Source organism: Serinus canaria, chromosome 28 (assembly GCF_022539315.1).
Source record: "Serinus canaria isolate serCan28SL12 chromosome 28, serCan2020, whole genome shotgun sequence".
Taxonomy (NCBI): domain Eukaryota; kingdom Metazoa; phylum Chordata; class Aves; order Passeriformes; family Fringillidae; genus Serinus; species Serinus canaria.
In genome coordinates, this window is record NC_066341.1 from 4957946 (window position 1) to 4976428 (window position 18483).

Sequence of the window (18483 nt, forward strand, 5' to 3'; positions counted from 1 at the left end):
TAAAGGAAAAAAGCCAGCAACAACGAATTTAGCCTGGGATCTTTTATGTAGCTGACTGTCCTGGTTTAGGGCAAATTTGGGAGAGAATCCCCAAAGGGGGGCCTCTCCAGAAAGCAAACCCACACGGCCCCTCCCCCCAACCGGTTCGGGAAGAATTCCTCGGAGAGAAGTGGAAAGAACCTGTTTATTTAACAGGCACAGCACCCCCAGCACACAAAATGAACAATACCAGGTGACACCACTCTTTCACCGCTCTGAAAAAAAGATGACAAATTCAGAAAGTCTCTCTTGGGGGTGGTCGCTCTGTTATCAGTCCCTCTGGTGCTGGGGCAGCTGCTGCAGCCACAGAGTGCAAACTCTTGGTTTTCCCAGGTCCCAGTCCGGAGCAGGTTCAGGTAGATCCAAACAGGAAAGGAGAAACAGTCCAGGAAGGAATTTGGACTGTTTAGCTAAATTAGCTAATGAGAAGAGGCAAAAAGCAAGAGCAAGCAAAAGCAAAGCAGAAACAGAACAGAAGCAAGAGCAGAACGAAAAACAGGGCAAAAAGCAAAAAGCAACACTATGTACTGTACTGTCTGTATGTCCCACCAGCTGTGGGGGAGTGGCTGATAAGAGGCCAGAACAGAACTTTCCTTCTTCAGAGCCAGTCTTGAAGGCACAGAACACAATATCCAGCATAAACAACACACACGAATGGGGATACAAGCATCCTAACATCACCCTAGGACATTGACCTGAAGCATCTTCATAAAGGCAGCCCTGGCAAAGGATGCAACAGAGCACTTAACTCAAAAGTGATTTTGTCAAAAATATTAATTTGCTTCTGTTTCCCTTCAACCAGAACCACTTTCTCAGTAAGCTGAATGGCCAGTTTATAATAAGCATTTTTCTTTTAAATTTTCAAAGATGCCAAGAGTACCTGAGACATTTATACTTTTTTAATAGATATTTGTAAAGGATGAGAAGAGATAAGGATATTTGAATTTTACTTGTAGCCAAGTTGTCACTTGCTCCAGCCAACCTCCCAGAATCCTTCCAGCCACTTCCATCATTCCTTGTCCTGCATTCTGCCTGCCCTGAGCTGCATGGGCACCACTTGTGCCCTTCAGAACCAGGGCTTTGAAGAACTCTCCTGGCAGTGCAGGACAAGGAAGCAGAGGAAGGGGTGGTGGCCTGGCCCTAGCCCACTGCCCATGCTGCAGGGCAGGGTCCCTGTCTCAGTTTGGAAAGACAGCTGTCTGCTAAGGAAGGCAGGAGCCTCTCCTGAAATGGAAAATGTAAACCTCCTCCCTCCAAATTGTTGTAAATTTTAAATTAAGGGGCTCTCAGGCAAAGATATGGGAGCAGGAATAACAGTTCTTTATTAGGGAAGAAAATAAAAAGATAAAATAAACAATTCAGTAAACTAAACCAACACTGCCAGAGTCAGAACTCATCCTGACACCCTGTGGGTCAGGGTGCTGGCAGCAGTCCCACTGGAATTGTGGCTCAGCCCTCCTGCAGTGCCAGGGCTGGTTCTGCTGGAGCAGGGATCCTGGAGAAGGGTGCAGTCTGCCTCTGAAGATCCAGGGGAAGAGGCAGCTGCTGCTCCTCTGGAAAATCCAGTGCAGAAGCCGTGCTGGTGTTCCAGAACCTCCAGATTATATCCGGGTAGGAATGCCTGGCTCCTCCCTCTGGGCTCACATCTCCCAGTGGGATGCTGTAGCTCTTATCAGCCATGCAGGGACACTCAATGGCCTGTTATCAGCAGATGCCTCCCTGGAGAGAGGATTGGGTGTGGAAGAGCTAAAGAAAAACTGCCCAATTAACAGAAGATAACTGCCACACCTCTAACAGATGGCAAATAGAATACATTTTGCATTGCAATCTGGGACAGTCCCTCTCCCAGCTCCCCTCAGTACCTCTTGTGTCTGGCATGGGGATGCTGCCATGACGACGACCTGGTATCTCAGCTGTGGAGACAAATTTCAGGAGGAAAAACCGTGGAATGAGTGTTGCCTCTAGAGGGAAAGGGCTTCAATAACTTCTTTTTCTTCTGCTAATGAGAGAAATAGATATCACGAGATGAAAATGAAAAAAATGTAAAACTGTTTATTAACAAAACGAGATACCCACAAAACATGGGAAAAAAGACCAACTTGAAACGTTCATCCCTTCCCCACCTTGCTGAGAGGTAAAGATGGTGGCTGCCCTTATTTGTCTCTGGGAAGGGGGGAGAAAAGAGTTCGTGAAGCGACCTGAGAACCTCTTGGATTTCTGGTGTGGGAATTCTCCTCACGGCAGGTGAAGTTGGTAGACTTTAATGTCCCTTTTTTTGCTGGTTTTTCTGGGGTTTGGACTGGCCAGGGCCGCTCCTCAGACCAAAGGAAAAAAAGAACCAAAACAGTTCAAGGAAAAAAAACCAAAAAGCCTCGAAAAGGATTTGCTGGTCAAAAGCCTCCAGGCCAGGGGAAGAAAAAACCAAAAATAAACACAAACACAAACAAACAAACAAACAAACTCCAAAACAAAAACCAAAAAACACAACCAGAAGCTTCTTGCCTAAATTGGTGAAAATGAATCCAGCAAAAGCAATGAAGTAACAGTCCCTGTAGCTGCTGACCATGCCAGAGAGAAAGAGATTGAACAGAGCCTGTGCCTGGGGCTCCCAGATTCAGGCCCTGCCCCCTGGTTCATGTTAAAGATCCTGCAGACATTTCTGGGCATAAAGCAGATGTATCTTTATGTATCATCATAAACCCACCCAACACCTGGCCTGGCAGCACATGAACACACCTGCTGTGCCTGAGCTCAGGTGCCACAGCAAACTCACAGCTCTCTCTTCTTCCTCTGGGTGTTTCTCCAAGCTCTGCTGAAGGTGAGGGGACACCCCAACCCCATCACCCGGCCAAGGGCAGGAATGCCATGCTGCCCTGAAGCTTTTCCCCAGAGCAGCACGCACAGGACACAGAGGTGACCTGGTTTTGGGAGCAGCTCTCACCCTTTGTGCATCGCTACAAGGGGGGACAGGACAGGACCATGTGGGGAGCAAATGCTTCAATACTGAGGGCACACTGAGCTGCTGAAGGATGGCCCTGCCCAGGGCAGCATACTTGAAAAGTTTCCATGTCGAACTCTCTGACAGAGTGAATTACACCTGTTTTCTTCAACATGGCTTTGATTACATCAAGGCTGTGGTAGAGTTCAAGGTGACAGATCTGTAGTTCGTGTCCTTGGTACCTCTAATGTACTTGCTTGCAGCCAGTGTGCTTTTTCCCTGTCCTCCTGCCCAGAAGCAGTTTCAGGTGGCTGCTTTGGAAATCAGGTTTTCTTAAGTCCCATGTTTGAAAATACCAAGGTTGTCTCAGAGAGGTGAAATTACCCACCAAGTAAGGAGATATGCTTCATCCTTCAGAAGTGTTCTTGCTATTGTTTTCTCACTATAAGAAGGTGTAAAAAAAAAAAAAATTAGGCATTGGGTAATAAAGAAAGAATGTTGTAGTTTGTGCATTTATGTTTTAATATCCAGGCCTGTGGATTATTTTCCTGCAGAACTGGCCTCCAGAGCAAATCTCTATGTTATGCAAATGAGATTGCAAAAAATGTCCTGACTCCAGGTGACACTTGTCTGAAAAAAACCTCTTTGATTTGCCTGTGTCAAAGTTTGTCATTGTCAGGAAGAGAAACAGACAAACCACCACATCCCCCAGTATCCAGCACCCCACAGGCCCACCTGGAGTCTCTCTGTTCCCTCAGCCAGTTGGTACTCACAGCTTCTCATGCTGTGGCAAGATTCCATGGGTGGCAGCTCCCATCCCACTGGGAAGACATTACCCTGAATGACAACGAGCTCTGCAGTGGAGAGCAGCATCATCCTGAGCAGAGGCGTGACCCAGGAACTCTCCTGTCTCTGCAGCATGTCCCACTCTGGCTGGAGTGGGGCTCAGCCCTTTAGTATTGGTATCAGGTGAGCTGAGCCCAGGGGCCCCCGGGGCCGTGCCCAGGGAGCTGCACTCAGCAGAGGCCCCCGGGGCATTGGCCCAGGGTGTACTCAGCACATGGCCATCTCCATTCCATTTCCGTGTGCAAACAGCTGTGATTTTGACAGGGTTTGTGCAGCTGTGCTCCTAAATCCATCACTTCCATCGGGAAGTGCAGGTTGGGGGGAAAAGGAACAGCCTTCAGTGTGGCTGAAATAAACACTGGAACTAAATGAAAAAGGAAAAACCAACCCATGCCCTTAGTCTCCCCCACTGTGAAATCCTGTCCTACAGGTTTAGTATGAGAAAGAAATCCTTGTGTCTCAATTTAGCACCTAAAGATATTGAATGTATTTTTTATTTTCCCTTGTGTCATAGGAAAGCTCCTTTTTCACTGGATGATTGGTCGGATTGAGAGCCTTGCAGGGGTCTGGTTTGGCTAGTTCTGTGTGAGAGACCAACTGCTCACTTTGAAAATTTAAAAAGGTTTATTAAGCCTTAAGAAAAATGAAACAAAGGACTACATAAGGAAAAAGCTGCAGCGCTGGGAACTGCCCCTCATGCACACCACGTGGCTGGTTCATCTTCAAGATGGATGCTCAGTCTTTTATACCCCTGGGGGTTGCATCAGCCAGCCCTGGCCCTTCCCAAATTCTGTCAGTCAGCTCTTTGCCATTTATCAGTGGAAACTGCTTTCTTGTAACTGGATTGGAGGTCAGGTGTTGCCATGCCGCACCCCCTAAGCACCAAGCTTTGCCATTCCCAGCTGCCCCATACAAGGGGCACATGTGCACATCTTCTTTTTACCTGGCCTAGACAACCCAAACTGTCTGATGGTCAAAATACAGGGGGGAAAGGGAACTGCGGGGAGAACAGAGGACATCTAAACTACAATAACATAACTCTACTATATCACTAAAGCTTTTCTTGATGTTCACACAATATCTTTTAGTTGCAAGAGCCAATAATCTCATTATCCATCTATAACATCTGGACCCCAGCCTCACCGACTAGGACAAAAGCAAAAGACGAGAGATGCTCTTCTTCTCCAGACGAACTTTATTGTGGAACATCCCACAAATTTATTGTGGAGCACCTCTGGGAAAAGAGAGAGTCCGGGAGGGAGGTAATGGCGTCCAGGAAGAAAGAGAGCCTTGGATGGATCTGTCTAGGAGAAGGAAGAGCAAGAATAGCTCATGGTGATTTTAAACCTGGGGGAAGGGGGGCAGAGGAGAGGGGCTAGAGCCAGTGGAATACAACTGATGGAGGGGTGAGGGGAGGAAGTGACCCAGGCTAAGACCACCACCACAGAGCTTTGGAGGAGATGGGAGAACGGAACAAACCATGTCATACAAACAAACCACTTAGTGCAATATAAAAACTACTCAGCGCAAAATTCCAATCACCCAGTGCAAAATAATAACTAGTTTATAATAAATAAACTACTTAGTGCAACACAATGATTAATTTGGGGCTGGAAATATATCAGAGCGGAGATGCAATGGTGGACTGGACTAAGCATGTACCAAAATGCACTGCAGCAGCACATGCTTTGAGGCACATCGAGGCCCTGCAGCCCTTCTGCCATGTGGGTGACTGTAACCTGCTGGAGGTCAGACAGTGCTTGGTGAAAGGGATGATTTTTACAATTATTTGCATTTCTTTATTTTCTTCATGGGAAAGCATCAGAAAAAAATAGGTAAGTTTTACTTTCCATTTTCCAGAAATTGGAGAAATCTTCAAATGGAAGAATTCATGGGTTGCATTTCTGGGGGACATTTGGGATGGAAATTGTTTGGATACATATAATGTATTTAATTTGAATGAATTGATTTTGTAATTTTAAGGACAATCATAGCAGATCCACAGAAAGTGCGGTGGCTGCAGTCCTCCTGCAGTGACAGGTGTGGTTCTGTTGAAGCTGTGATCCTGTAGAAGGGTGGAGTTTTCCTCTGAAGATCCAGTGATGGTATAGATGGGCCTGGTCTTCCTCTGGGAATCCATTGGGAAAAGGCTGACTATGGTCTTCCAAATCTCAGATTATATCCAGGTAGGAATGCTTGGCTTCTTGCTCTGGGTGGAGCATCTCACAATGGGGTAATGTAATTTTATCAGTGAGACTCAATAGCCCATTAACAGCAGATATCTCCCTGGAGGGAAGATTGGTTGAGGAAGAGATAAAGAAAAACTGCCCAATTAACAGAATATAACTGCCTCACTTCTAACAGATGGTAAGAGAATACATACCTCCACCCACATCTTGCAACCCAGGACATGCACCTTCCCCTGCCACAGTTTGCCAGCTCCCTCTCTCACCCAGCTTCTTCCTTAGGCAGCCCCAGTCAAGAGCTCCCCTGGGATGAGTTCTGCCCTGATGTGTTGGTTCCATCTCACCTGCAGTGAACATGGTTCTGGATCCAGACACAGCCCACTGGGACCTTGTCCTGTCTGATGATGGCAAAAGTGTGAAATGAGGTGACACACAACAGGACACCCCTCAGAGATTTAACCTGTGCTGCTGCATGCTAGGCTGTGATGGCTTCACCTTCAGGGAGAGAGTACTGGGAGGGGAAGGTGATGGATGCAGGAGGATGGGCCACGGAGGGGGGAGTCTCTACAGAAGATGTGAAAAAGAATAATGATATTCTCTGGCTTTAATTTAAGCCAGAGAAAGGCAGCTGGGCAGTGGGGCTGTTGGCAGGGTACTCCCTAGCTCTCACCTCTCCTGATCGCACTCTCCTTCCTGAAATCAGTACCTCCACACGGATCTGGATCTGTCTGGATTATAAAGAGGGATGGGTGGCATTTTTCAGTGTTGGTGAGGGCATTTCCATCTTCACATTTCCACTGATATTGTCTGAGAGAAAAAAATCCACTTTTGGTTCTATCTGGGTCCTGCGACCTCTCAAAATATGACTGTGATGAATGCGAGGGAACTAGATAAGGCTTTTCTAGGAGAACTTGGTGGTTCATACCCACAGAAGGATTGAGGTTAGAAGGAACCTGTGCAGGTTTCTGTGGCAACCAGCTGCTCTGAGCTGGGCTAACCTGAGGAGTGCCTTTGATGTTTTTGGACCTTGTTCGGCTGAGTTGTGCAGGGTTTCCCAGGGCAGAGATCTTGTTATATCTCTGGACCTCTGTCCAATGCTGCATCTCTCTCAAGGGTCTGAACCAACCCTTTCTCTTTGGTCAGAATTTCTCCAGTTGCAACTCATGTTGTCACCTCTCCTTGTTCTGTTGAACACAACTTCTACTGAAAAGATGTTCCAGGAACAAGGATTTTTTTGAAATGTACACAATGAAATTACTTTGGTGTCATTTGTCTGTATGTGTGTCAGCATCGTTGTCTCTGAGCAATGCCTCCTGCTCCTTTCAGCCTGTGGGATTTGCAGGCACTTAGGAGAAAATGGCTCACTGCATCCTGCTGGAGCCAATGAAGTCATGTCAGCAGGGCAGGTCTGTTAGGGTAAGGAAAGGGTTACAGAAAGAACAGTGGCAGCAACATCATGTGTTTCAATAAACTACACCAGCTGAACAAGAAACCACTTCAACCAGAACAAGAAGAAATCTGAAACAAAACAGTTTTTCTGCTCTACTGACTTGTGACTCTGGAAAGAATAATAGAAGATGTCAAGAGGACAGATTTATTGTAGAACTGTGATTAGTTTTAAGCTTGCAGTTAAAAATAGCTTTTGGGCTAAGGATATAAATTTGGTGAGCTTCACAAATGAAGTAAATTCACTTGCACCTAGTTTGTGTCTCTTGGGTCACACAGAGTCCATGGCAGTGCTTGTCCCCACCCCTGCCAGCAGCACAAACCCTGGGATGTATTCACCTGTGGCGTGGTGATCCCACACTGTGTGGTGGCAATGAGAGAGACAGGGAGACAGACTCAGTGATCAGAATCCGATTTTATTGTGGGATACAAACACTTAGGGAGACTAGTAATGTGTACTACAGTGATTAGGTTAAAATCACATACACAAACATCATATAACAACATCACTTGCTTGCAGAGTTTAATGGGATTTTCTTTTTCTGGTAAACCCATTTGATTGAATCTTCTTCCAATCTAGGTCTAATTTTCAAAGTTCTGTTTGCTTTTGCCGAAGCATCCTGCTATCAAATCTCTTATGTTCACCAGGTCCAAAGTCCATCATCTGTCTTTTGTCCCCCAACATTCTGACAGCTGTGAGATGGGTAATTCCAGATTATTTTGCTGCAAAGGGAGGAGAGCAGTGTGTTCTTTCTCAGACATGATTTCACACTAGATACTCCAGCCAACTGGTGTCCAGCAGGCATGGACTTTCCCAAGGGAAGGCTTTACCCAGATACAACTGGTAAGGAACAGGACTTTAGTACAGGTGGTGAGTTGCAACAAGTGCCCAGACCTTTCTCCTGGAGAAAAGGTAAATACCTTCATAAGGTGTGCACAGTTTTGATGATCTGTTATGTCGCGAACAGGAAACAGTCAAAAGGCTGTGCAGTATTAGAGGACCTGAGATAGATGTGGACAGGTGGTTTCAGAACCGTGTTCCTCTGGCAGGCACTGAGAAGGAGGTGCTTCAGAGCTGGTGACCCACAGAAGCAGAGCTGTACTTCAGTCTCTGCCCTTCAGCACCACACCAGACCCAGAAGTAGAACTTTAGCAGCTCTAGGCACCCACGAGCAACGTCAGCAAGGAGAAACTGTACCAGAAGCACAGAGGGGACACTGTAAAAGAAATTATGAGTGCTCACAGTGGGTGACTCTGTTAAGGGACTATGAGGCCTTCAGCAGACAGCCATGTGAGGTAACCTACCTTCTGGCAGCTGAGGTCTGAGATATTGCTGAGAAGGTGCCACAACCTCTCAAGAGCACGGACTGCTCTCCACTGCTGCTCTTCCATGTGGCACAAATGACACACAAGCCAGAAACTGGGCAAAATCAAGAGAGATTACAAAGCCTTGGGGGTGCAAGTGAAAAATATTGGTGCCCAAGTAATCTTTTCCTTCATTTCGCCCATAAGAGGAAAGGGTATAGCCAGGAATAGATGTGTAATGCAAATCAATTTCTGGCTTTGTGGCTGGTGCCATCATGGGGGTTTGACTTTTATGATAATGGGACATTATTCAATGACTACAGTCTGTTAGGGAAGGATGGGATCCACATGTCTAGAAGAGGTCAAGGAACCTGACAGCAAGCTGGACACCTTGGACAGATGGGCTCTAAACTGAAGGACTTGGGGGCACTTCCACCATCACATCAAGGAACAAGCCAGGACCCCCAGACCAGTGACAAATGTTCCTTTGTGGCCTCCAAAGATCAGAGCAGAAGACCAGCCACCTCAGGGGAATGTATGGCTGTTATCCTCTTGAACCCCTCCTGGGAAGGCTGCCTGCTCCATTAAACCTGAACTGCCTGCAGACCAAGCACACAGCACAGGGAACAAATGGGAAAGATTAGGGAGCTGTGTGTGGTCACAGGGCCATGGTCCCATTGTCATTACAGAGATGTGGTGGGATAGCTGGCATGACTAGAATGCTGGTGTGGATGGCTATATACTAAGAAAGACGGGTCAGCAAGGAGAGGGGCTAGAGCTGCTCTCTACATGAGAGGAACTAGAATGGATCAAGCTCTGTGCCCAGGGATGGATGAAGACCAAGTTAAGAGTTTGTGGGTAAGCATTAGGGACTGGCTATCATGGCCAACAGGACTCAGACAGTGACTGTCCCTCTGTGCTGGGCACTGCTGAGGCCTCACCTCAAATCCTGGAGTCAGTTTTGGGCCCCTCATGACAAGTAGGACATTGAGGGGCTGGGCATTCCGGAGCTGCAGAAGGGTCTGGAGCACAAGTCTGATGAGAAGCAGCTGAGGAATCTCGAGGGGCTCAGCCTGGAGAAAGGAGTCTTACAAAGGACGTTCTGGTTCCATGAAGGGTGATTCACCTCATTGCAGTCTCACTTTTTCCAGCACCGGGAGACCCCAGATGAGATGGTGACAAAGAAGGGAAACATAGAGAAATACCCCAATGCTCCTGCCAGTGGAGGCAGGTCAGGGAAGATATATGGGCACAAGGGAGTATCTCCTCATCAAAGGAGGAGATACTGCTGAGGAGGTGCCTCATTCTTGTACCAATGGCCTTAACAGCAGCGACTTTGGTGGGCTGGAGAACAGACCAGAGGCTTAGAACCAAAGACTTGTTTAAATTAGGAAGTACCTTTAAGATCACCAACACCTCAAGTCCAACTGTTAACCCAGCACTGTCCAGACCACCAACCACATCCCCAAGTGGTATTTCTACACATCTTTTAAATCCCTCCAGGGATGGTGACTGTCCTGGGCAACCTGTGATATGGAATCCTCTGAATCTTTTCCCCCCTCAGGGAAATCCCCAGAGCATTGCCTTGGAGAGACTTACCATAGAGCTTACCCCACCTGGGCGGATGGAAAGGACCTCCTCGTGGACTCTTGCACTGATCTATCCCAGCTCCTTCCCCCATATGTCCCAACTTCCCCTGTTTTCTCCTTTCCCTGTTTCTTCATTGGTTGTGGTACCCCTGGTGGCCAGCCCCATCTTCCCTGGAAGCCAAAGCCCTTTGCCCTGCCCCCCTTTGTACCACCCCTGTGCTCTCCCCTACTTAATTTTGTGCAGAGCACTGTAAAAAAAAGCCGCAGGGCTTGCCCCTTAGCCAGATAGCTGATTCCCCGTAGGGTCAGAGTGCCCCAAACAAGCAGTATTAGGGCTGGATATCTCAGCCCTCCGGGGGCTGGGTGCCCGAGCCTGAAATGCCGCACAGCTGTGGCCACCTTAGCAAGCTCAGTGATTGTCAGCTCTTAGTGATTTTCAGCTCTTTTTAGTTTCAGCTCTTTGCTTGCTAAGGGGCTCTGGCTGATCATGGCTTTCAGAAGAGCAGACTGGAGAGAGGAGAAGGCAGCTCCTTCAGCTTATTCCACGGTGGTTTATTAGAAGGGTCCGTGAAGGGGTTCCAACAACAGCTCTTCTAACAGAATGGGCCAAGGTAGCCCCTTTTATAGGGTTAGAGGGGCTTGGAAACTGACCAATTCTAAGGGTAAGGGAAAATAGCCCATGGGGTCACAGAAATATAAGCAGGCCTGGAGGACCGGAGTGAAGATTTCTGGTTTGGTTTCTATGACTTGGCATTTCCTTATCTCTAAGCCTTCATCTGCCATGGGGCTATAGCTAGTCCCGTGTCTGCTACAGAGCACACAGTCCTGACTTTAGTCTCTGTTTTCTGTTTGGCGTGTTGAAATAAACCTTGCTGGAACTGACCGTACAAAAGACCCCTCTGCCTCTCTTCACTGAGCTAGCCGTGGTGAGCATGATGCGTGTGGACTTGACTGTTTTGCCTGAATGCTTACCCAAGTGGCTTTTCCACAGGAGATGCTTATTAGGAAATAAATATAGGTAGCAACAACCATGCTGCTACATCTAAACCCCATGCTGCTACACTGCGCCAGTGCTCAATGCCTTTCAATTCTTTAAGCAAAGAAAAATTAGTGTAGGAGGCAAGGCTTACCCTGAGAATACCCCCTTCCTGATCACAGTGTCTCTCCTGTCAGGTAACCTTGCCCTGGCTAAGGCATCTGCACTGCAGGGGATGGCAGGGAGGAGCCTGAATCACCTCTCCCAAGGCATTTCAGGTGGCACTTTCCTCTCCCTCCCTGCCTGGATATGTCTCTGCCAGGAGCTGTTTCTTCTTTTAGCTGACTGAAATAATCACCAATCATCTAAAGAGAGGAGAGGGACTGATTCTGAAAGCAGGTTTGTCCTACCAGAGATGGATGTCTGCAAAAGGTGTAAATATTTCCCTCTGGTCTCTGCTATCCTTGACCCATAACAAAACAAGGACATGCTAGCAGTGACAAGGAGGTGTTGGTTGAATCCTGTGCAGGGCAGGGACTCAGCTGAAGCAGTGCAGTCGTCTCATCCCCAGTTAGAAGCCCTGGGGATGAAGCAGGATTCAGTTTCCCCCCTGCAACCCAGAGACCCAGAGTGTTGAGGGATGTCAAGGCTAGCCACAACTTCCAGCCACTCCAGAAAAGGACCTCTCCTGCGGTGCTGCTGTAGTTCAGTACAGTAATCTGCTGAGCTGCTGGAAGCCAGCCTGGTGCCTTGTCCTGGGCTGGCAGAGAGAGGAGGTCACTAATGTAGGTACATATGTGACACTACAGTCACAAGCACAGACATGTATGGATTCCCTGAATACTGCCACCATCTGCTCTCTAGTACCCCTGCCCAGAATGCATCTTGTCCTTTCCACTCACATATACAAAGGACAGGGAGATGACACAGATCATTAAGAAAACATTTAACAGGAAGATATAAGAAGAGTGGACATCCTATGCATCCTCTAATCATTAGCCTCTGGAGAGACCATCAATTGGTCTCCATCAGATGTGGCGCCATCAGGATATCCATCACTCCAACTTCTTAAACAAGACTAGACGGGACAAATCCTCTTGTGCCATCATGCAGTTCTCCCACATACCAACCATCTTCATCCGTGCCTCCAAAGATGTAAACCTATTGTCCAGAAATGAGAGGAAGCTCTAGTTCAGGCCACTCATTGGGTCCATCAAGAGGATCATAGTTGTATTAAGCTACAAATGCTCGAAACTCTGCCAATTGCTTTCTCACAGCCTCCATGAGGATAGACTCCTTGTCTGCTTCCAGGTTAGCCTGCTGCAGTCTGGAAGTGACAGAGCTGGATCTTTCTCTTTCCAGCCGTTCCAGTTCCTGAAGCAGCTGCCGACTGCTTTAATTTAGCTTCTCATACTGACCATTCAATTCAATCAGTGAGGCAGAATGGAAATTTTCCAGGGTAGAAATCCATTTTGATTCAGGTGAAATGTACGTCTTTGCGGTGTCTGTAGCTTGCTGTTTAGTCTGACTGCCTGTTCTCTTGAAGAGCCTGTGCTTAGAAGGACTGCTTCAGCCAAAGTACAAGAGATAAGAGGAGAAGAGAGAGGCAGACAGAGCAGAGCAACCTGACCCAGGAGTTCTTTCTGAAGAATTAGAAGCAAGTGTCACCAAAATCAGTGGAATGAATACGTATGAACCTATTGTGAAATTGCACGCATATGTATTTGAGAGGGTGTCACCGACATGTTTTATGAAAAATTCTTTACTTAGGATTTTTCCCTTCCTGAGAGCTGAGAGGCCTCAGGAACAAACTGTAAACAATTCTTATCTGCCGCTGTGGAATGCAACAGAGGAAATCTGTGATTGGCCCCGTCAGACTGTTTCCAATTAAGAGCCTATCACAGAACACCTATCCGGCTGATTTCGGTCTGAGAAGACTTTTCGTTTACACATTCCTATTCTATTCTTAGCATAGCATGGTAGTGAAATCCTTCTCTCTATTCTTTTAGCATAGTTTTCATATATTATATATCATATAATAATAAATCAAGCCTTCTGATACATGGAGTCAACTTTCTCGTCTCTTCTCTCATCTTGGAACCCCTGAGAACGGGGTAACAAATGGTGACCTCTGAGTGACAAAAGGAGCACCACCACCAAAGGTGAACACCGAGGACAGAACTGACAGATGGTGCCTCGAGTGAAGAAATCACCACAATTGGACCCTGAGTGAAGAAGAATTCTTCATTTGGTAAGCCTAGAGGAGCATTGCTACATTTGGGTAAACCCCGAGTGTTTAGTATTGATGGTCACCTACACAAGTGACCACAGAAGTGGCTTCTAGCCAGGAGCTGAAGAACCAAAGATCCTGAAATTGGACAGAGTTCACAGCCAAGGCTGGCCACAGAGAGAACCTTTGAAAAGTCTCTGAGACAAGACGTCCGGGAGTCTTCGCAGCACAATGCAGTCTGCTGACGCCCAGAGGACACTGTCACAAGGCACTGTTTACAGTTCCCTTCCTGAAAATGCTGCCCTTTGTGTGAGGCAGATTCGGATGTGGACAAGGGTGCCTACGGAGGCAGAGGTTCCATTCTCTCCCTCAGAAGAGAAACTTATTGGCCTCTGGAGGAAATGGGGTCGGGAGGACAGCATTCCTATGCTAACGACACATTTCTATGAGTTTTTCCGGTGGGCAAAACACCATGGCTTTTTCTCTGATGTGCTGTATGCCTTTGATTCATATGTTTGGGAATGCATGGGATCCATTATCCGAGATCTTTTTTACCGGGCACTTGGCTTTCCTCGGATTTATCTGTGTTTCAGAACTCTCCTCCCAGTTTTGAGACGGAAAGCATTAGCATATCAGTGGATTGCGAATGTGCGGAGCATGTCCCCCTTCTCGCTGGAGCTGGAAAAAGGCGAGCCTGTCCGAATCCGCTGCCTGGAAGTCTCCAGCACCCCCGAATCGGGGTGGGGGGGCGAAGCTTTGCCCGCGGCAGAAGAAAAGTTTTTTTCTGCGACCTTGGAGCATGCGCCGACGGAACCACTTGCCTCCCCTCGCTGCTCTCAGAGGGGAGGTGAATTGGCTCCGCGGCCTGAGCCGCTGCCCGCGCCGGAGGAGGGGCCGGTCCCTGCACCCCTCCCGTGGGCCCACCTCCGCCCGGGGTGGACCCATCGCCTCCAGCAGAGTTTATCGGCGTTTCCGGGGCGAAAGCACCGCCTCCCACGGCTTCACCCGGGTTGCTAGGCGACGCACTCGACAGCGATCACCAAGAGCTAGCGACCATGCCCCCCGCGGCTGGCCCGCTGTCTTCCGTGTCGGCTCTGCCGGCGTCGCTGTCTGCGCCTGCGCTGCAGCTTCCGGTACCCAGAGAAGTCGCGGCAGTTGTCCCCAGTCTGGTGGGGGACGCGCTCCCCTCGGCTTTGTAGCCCCCACTGACCCACGCGGCGACATCGCCTCCGGCTGGCACACCGGTGGAGGGCACTGAGATTGAGAGTCACCCAGCGGAACCGTCATCGGACCCGACCACAGCGGCCGCCGTGGCGCCTGCGATCAGCCGGGACCCCCCCCCAAGCTTTTTGGGCTGTCCCGAGGCTGCCCCTGTGAGGGGGGCTGGGACAGGGGAAGGGGATTCCGGCTCGCCCCTCCGTGGGGGGGGTGCGGCTCGACAGCTAATTGCGGGCTCAGCCCATCTGCTTGCTTTCAATCTCGGTGTTTTTCGCGGGCTGACCCGGGTCTGGTTCGGGGTTTCCCGCTGGGGGTTGGAATGCCTGACTCCCCCTGCGCGCCCTTGCGGAGTTTGGGAGGTGGCTCCTGAGCTTTCTGCCTCCGGTCCCCTGCCCGCAGGGAGTGGTACCGATGGGCAGAAAGAGGGAACATCTTTTGCATTTGCGTTGCAGAGGCAGGAGAAACAGTGGAATGTGAGCATCGCTCATCTGCTGTGGGGACAAAGCACCCCCAGATCTGGGGTGTTGATCCCTTGGAAAGCTTTTCTTCCCCAGCTGCTGGTCTGCACCGGTTCAGCGGGGCTGAAGCGTTTGGTCACTCGGGCTGCCCAGATGTCGGCAGCGGAGTGCCGGGTTGAGAGAACACAGAGCCCGCTCCGCAGGCCGGGTGTGGGCCGTTTGGCTTGGTTCCCGGGACCTGGACCTCTGTTCTGTGAGCCGGGTCTGGGGTCCCTGTTCTTTCCACGGGGGCCAGGGCCCCCGCAAACGGTGGCTGGTGGACCAGCCTGTTTGGGGTCTCAGTGGCCCCTCTCTGCTGCTGCTGCTCTTTCAAAAAAAAAAAAAAAAAAAGGGTTGAAAGAGCTAGCAGCTCAAAAATTTTTGCAAGCCTGTTTCAGGACAAAAAGGGACTTTCAGCAACGTCAAAGAGGAACATCTTCAGTTTGGACTTTTTCCTGAAACTCAGCTGTTTGGACTTGAAGCAATGAACTTTCCTTGGACTGTTTTTGCATTTTCTTCTATTTTAAGATTGTTTTGGTGATGTGATGGGAATTTGGTATTTTGCAGGTGAAGAGCATTTGATTGATTTTAAAATAAAAAGGGTGAGAAGTCACCGACATGTTTTATGAAAAATCCTTTACTTGGGATTTTTCCCTTCCTGAGAGCTGAGAGGCCTCAGGAACAAACTGTAAACAATTCTTATCTGCCGCTGTGGAATGCAACAGAGGAAATCTGTGATTGGCCCCGTCAGACTGTTTCCAATTAAGAGCCTATCACAGAACACCTGTCTGGCTGGTTTCGGTCTGAGAAGACTTTTCGTTTACACATTCCTATTCTATTCTTAGCATAGCATGGTAGTGAAATCCTTCTCTCTATTCTTTTAGTATAGTTTTCATATATTATATATCATATAATAATAAATCAAGCCTTCTGATACATGGAGTCAACTTTCTCGTCTCTTCTCTCATCTTGGAACCCCTGAGAACGGGGTAACAAGAGGGAGATAAAAAAGGACCTGAAGTTCCCAGAAGTACGCATGTCATTTTAGGGGAACAATTCCTACATGTGTCCAGCGCTGTAATAAACATACCGGCTTTACAACTTTCACAAAGTTGTGGAGTTTTGTTATCTCCGCAAAACATCAGCCAGGCATGAATCAGTTGCAGGGTTGAAGTGGAGCAGCAGTGCTCCTCTTGGGTCCAGGACCACTCTTCCTCCAACTCAACCCATAGTGCTTCCAGCTCCCACGTCCTCACTTCCTTCTCCACAAGGCTGCCCAGGGCTTGCTCCAGACCCCAGTCGCACAAAGGGTGACTGCAGGCATGAGGCCCCCAGCCCCCAACACACCATGTCATGGTGTCAACCACCAAGCTGGTGCCAAGGCCACCAACGATTGTGTTTCCTGGTTCTGTGAGGGATGCAGACCCCTGACCCAGCTACAGCCACTGCCACCCTTCCCCACTGTGAACTGTGGGCTGTGGTGGGAGAATGTGGTCTTCTAGGCATCTTCTGGCCACAAGCTCTTCATGGACAGGTGAGGTAGTATGGCCTGTGATGGAATGCTCTGGCATTTAGCTCATAATGGAAGGGTCTTAGATGGTTTGTTGTGGCCCCTCTGCACACCAAAGAAGGGTACAGCATTTGACATAAGATAGTGTCAAAGACATTACTTCCAAGACATGCTCAAGACAATTCAACCACCTGACCTCTTCTGCAAATGAGTTTGCTGCTGGAAGAAACCAGACCCAAGTGCATGAAATTATCAAATTTGCAACAAAATTGTGCAAACTCAGCTGATAACAATACCATTAAGGGGGTTGCAAATAACTTAATCTGTGCTGTCTTTGATACAGGCCAGGTACCATTGGCCTTCTTGGCCATATGGGCACACACCAGTTGATGTTCAGTTGCTCTTGACCAGCACACTCAGGTCCAGAGGAAGCATTAAGTACTTCAGCCTCTTCCTCATCCTTTGTGGAAGTTTTGTCTCATCACACAAAGGGAAAGAGGGTCTCCTTGGCCCTCCTGATGTATCTATAGAAACACAGAGAACTATCCATTTATCTCTTACAGCATGGGACAGATTAATTTCTAGCTGGGCTTTGTCCCTTCTAACTTTCTCCCTGCCTAACCTCCCAACATCCTCATAGTCCTCCTGAGTTCCCTGCCCCTTTTCCCATAAGTGATAAATGCTCTTTTCCTCCCTGAGTTCCAGCCAAATTTCCCTGTTCAGCCAGGCCAGTCTCTTCCTCACCAGCTTGTCTTTCAGCACATGGGGACAGCCTGTTCTTCTGCCTTGAAGAGTTCCTTCCTGAAAAGTGTCCAGCCTTCCTGGACCCCTCTGCCCCTCAGGGCTGCTTCCCAAGGGCCTCTCAACCAGTCTCCTAAACAGACCTAAGACTGCTCTCCAGAAGTCCAGGGTGGCACTGCTGTCCTCCTTCCTTATTTCTCCAATACCAAAAACTCTGTCATTTCATCATCACTGTGTCCAGATGGCCTCAGCTGTCACATCCCCACCCCCCCGCTCCGAGCCCTCTCTGTTCACAAACAGCAAGTCCAGCAGGGCAGCTTCCCTGGTTGTCTCACTTTCCAGCTGTGTCAGGCAGTTCTCTTCCATGCACTCCAGGAACCTCATAGACTCTTTTCTCTCCACTGTGTTGTATTTCCAGCAGACATCTGATAAGCTGAAGTCTTACACAAGAACAAGAACCAGTGACTGTGGGGATTTTTCCATTTACCAGAATGTTTTGTCTGCCTCTTCTTCCTGGTTGGTCAGTCTAAGATGGTCAATGTTCCTCCGCCAATCCTTAACCATAAACCTATGCATTCAACCTTATCATTGGCATCATTAAGCTCAAGGCAGTCAAAACACTCACTCGCGCATAGGGTTACCCAAATTGGTTACTTCCTTGCCTGTCCTTTGGAATCTGAATCTGCATCCACCCATTGCAGCACTCTAGTAATGTGAGTTATCCCACCATGTCTCTGTGGTGGCAATGATGTCGTAGTTTTCTATAGGATATGGGGTAATAATTATTAGAGTGGTTAAGACTTACGCTCACCAGCAGACCCTGTGGGAAGGCACAGCCACAGGCCAGACGGGTGGGAGGCAGCAGGGAGTGAGGGGTCAGTCAGTTGGATGTGAGATTGTGATTGGCTGGAGGAACACATGGACAGTGTATGAGCAGGAAGCTGATTGGCTGAAGGAATGCA

At 48.5% G+C, this 18483-nt stretch overlaps 1 pseudogene; it reads left to right on the forward strand.

Annotated features, from left to right (window-relative positions):
• The first annotated feature begins 2772 nt into the window (after positions 1-2772).
• Positions 2773-6907, forward strand: LOC127060905 (butyrophilin subfamily 1 member A1-like; annotated as a pseudogene).
• The last annotated feature ends 11576 nt before the right edge of the window (positions 6908-18483 follow it).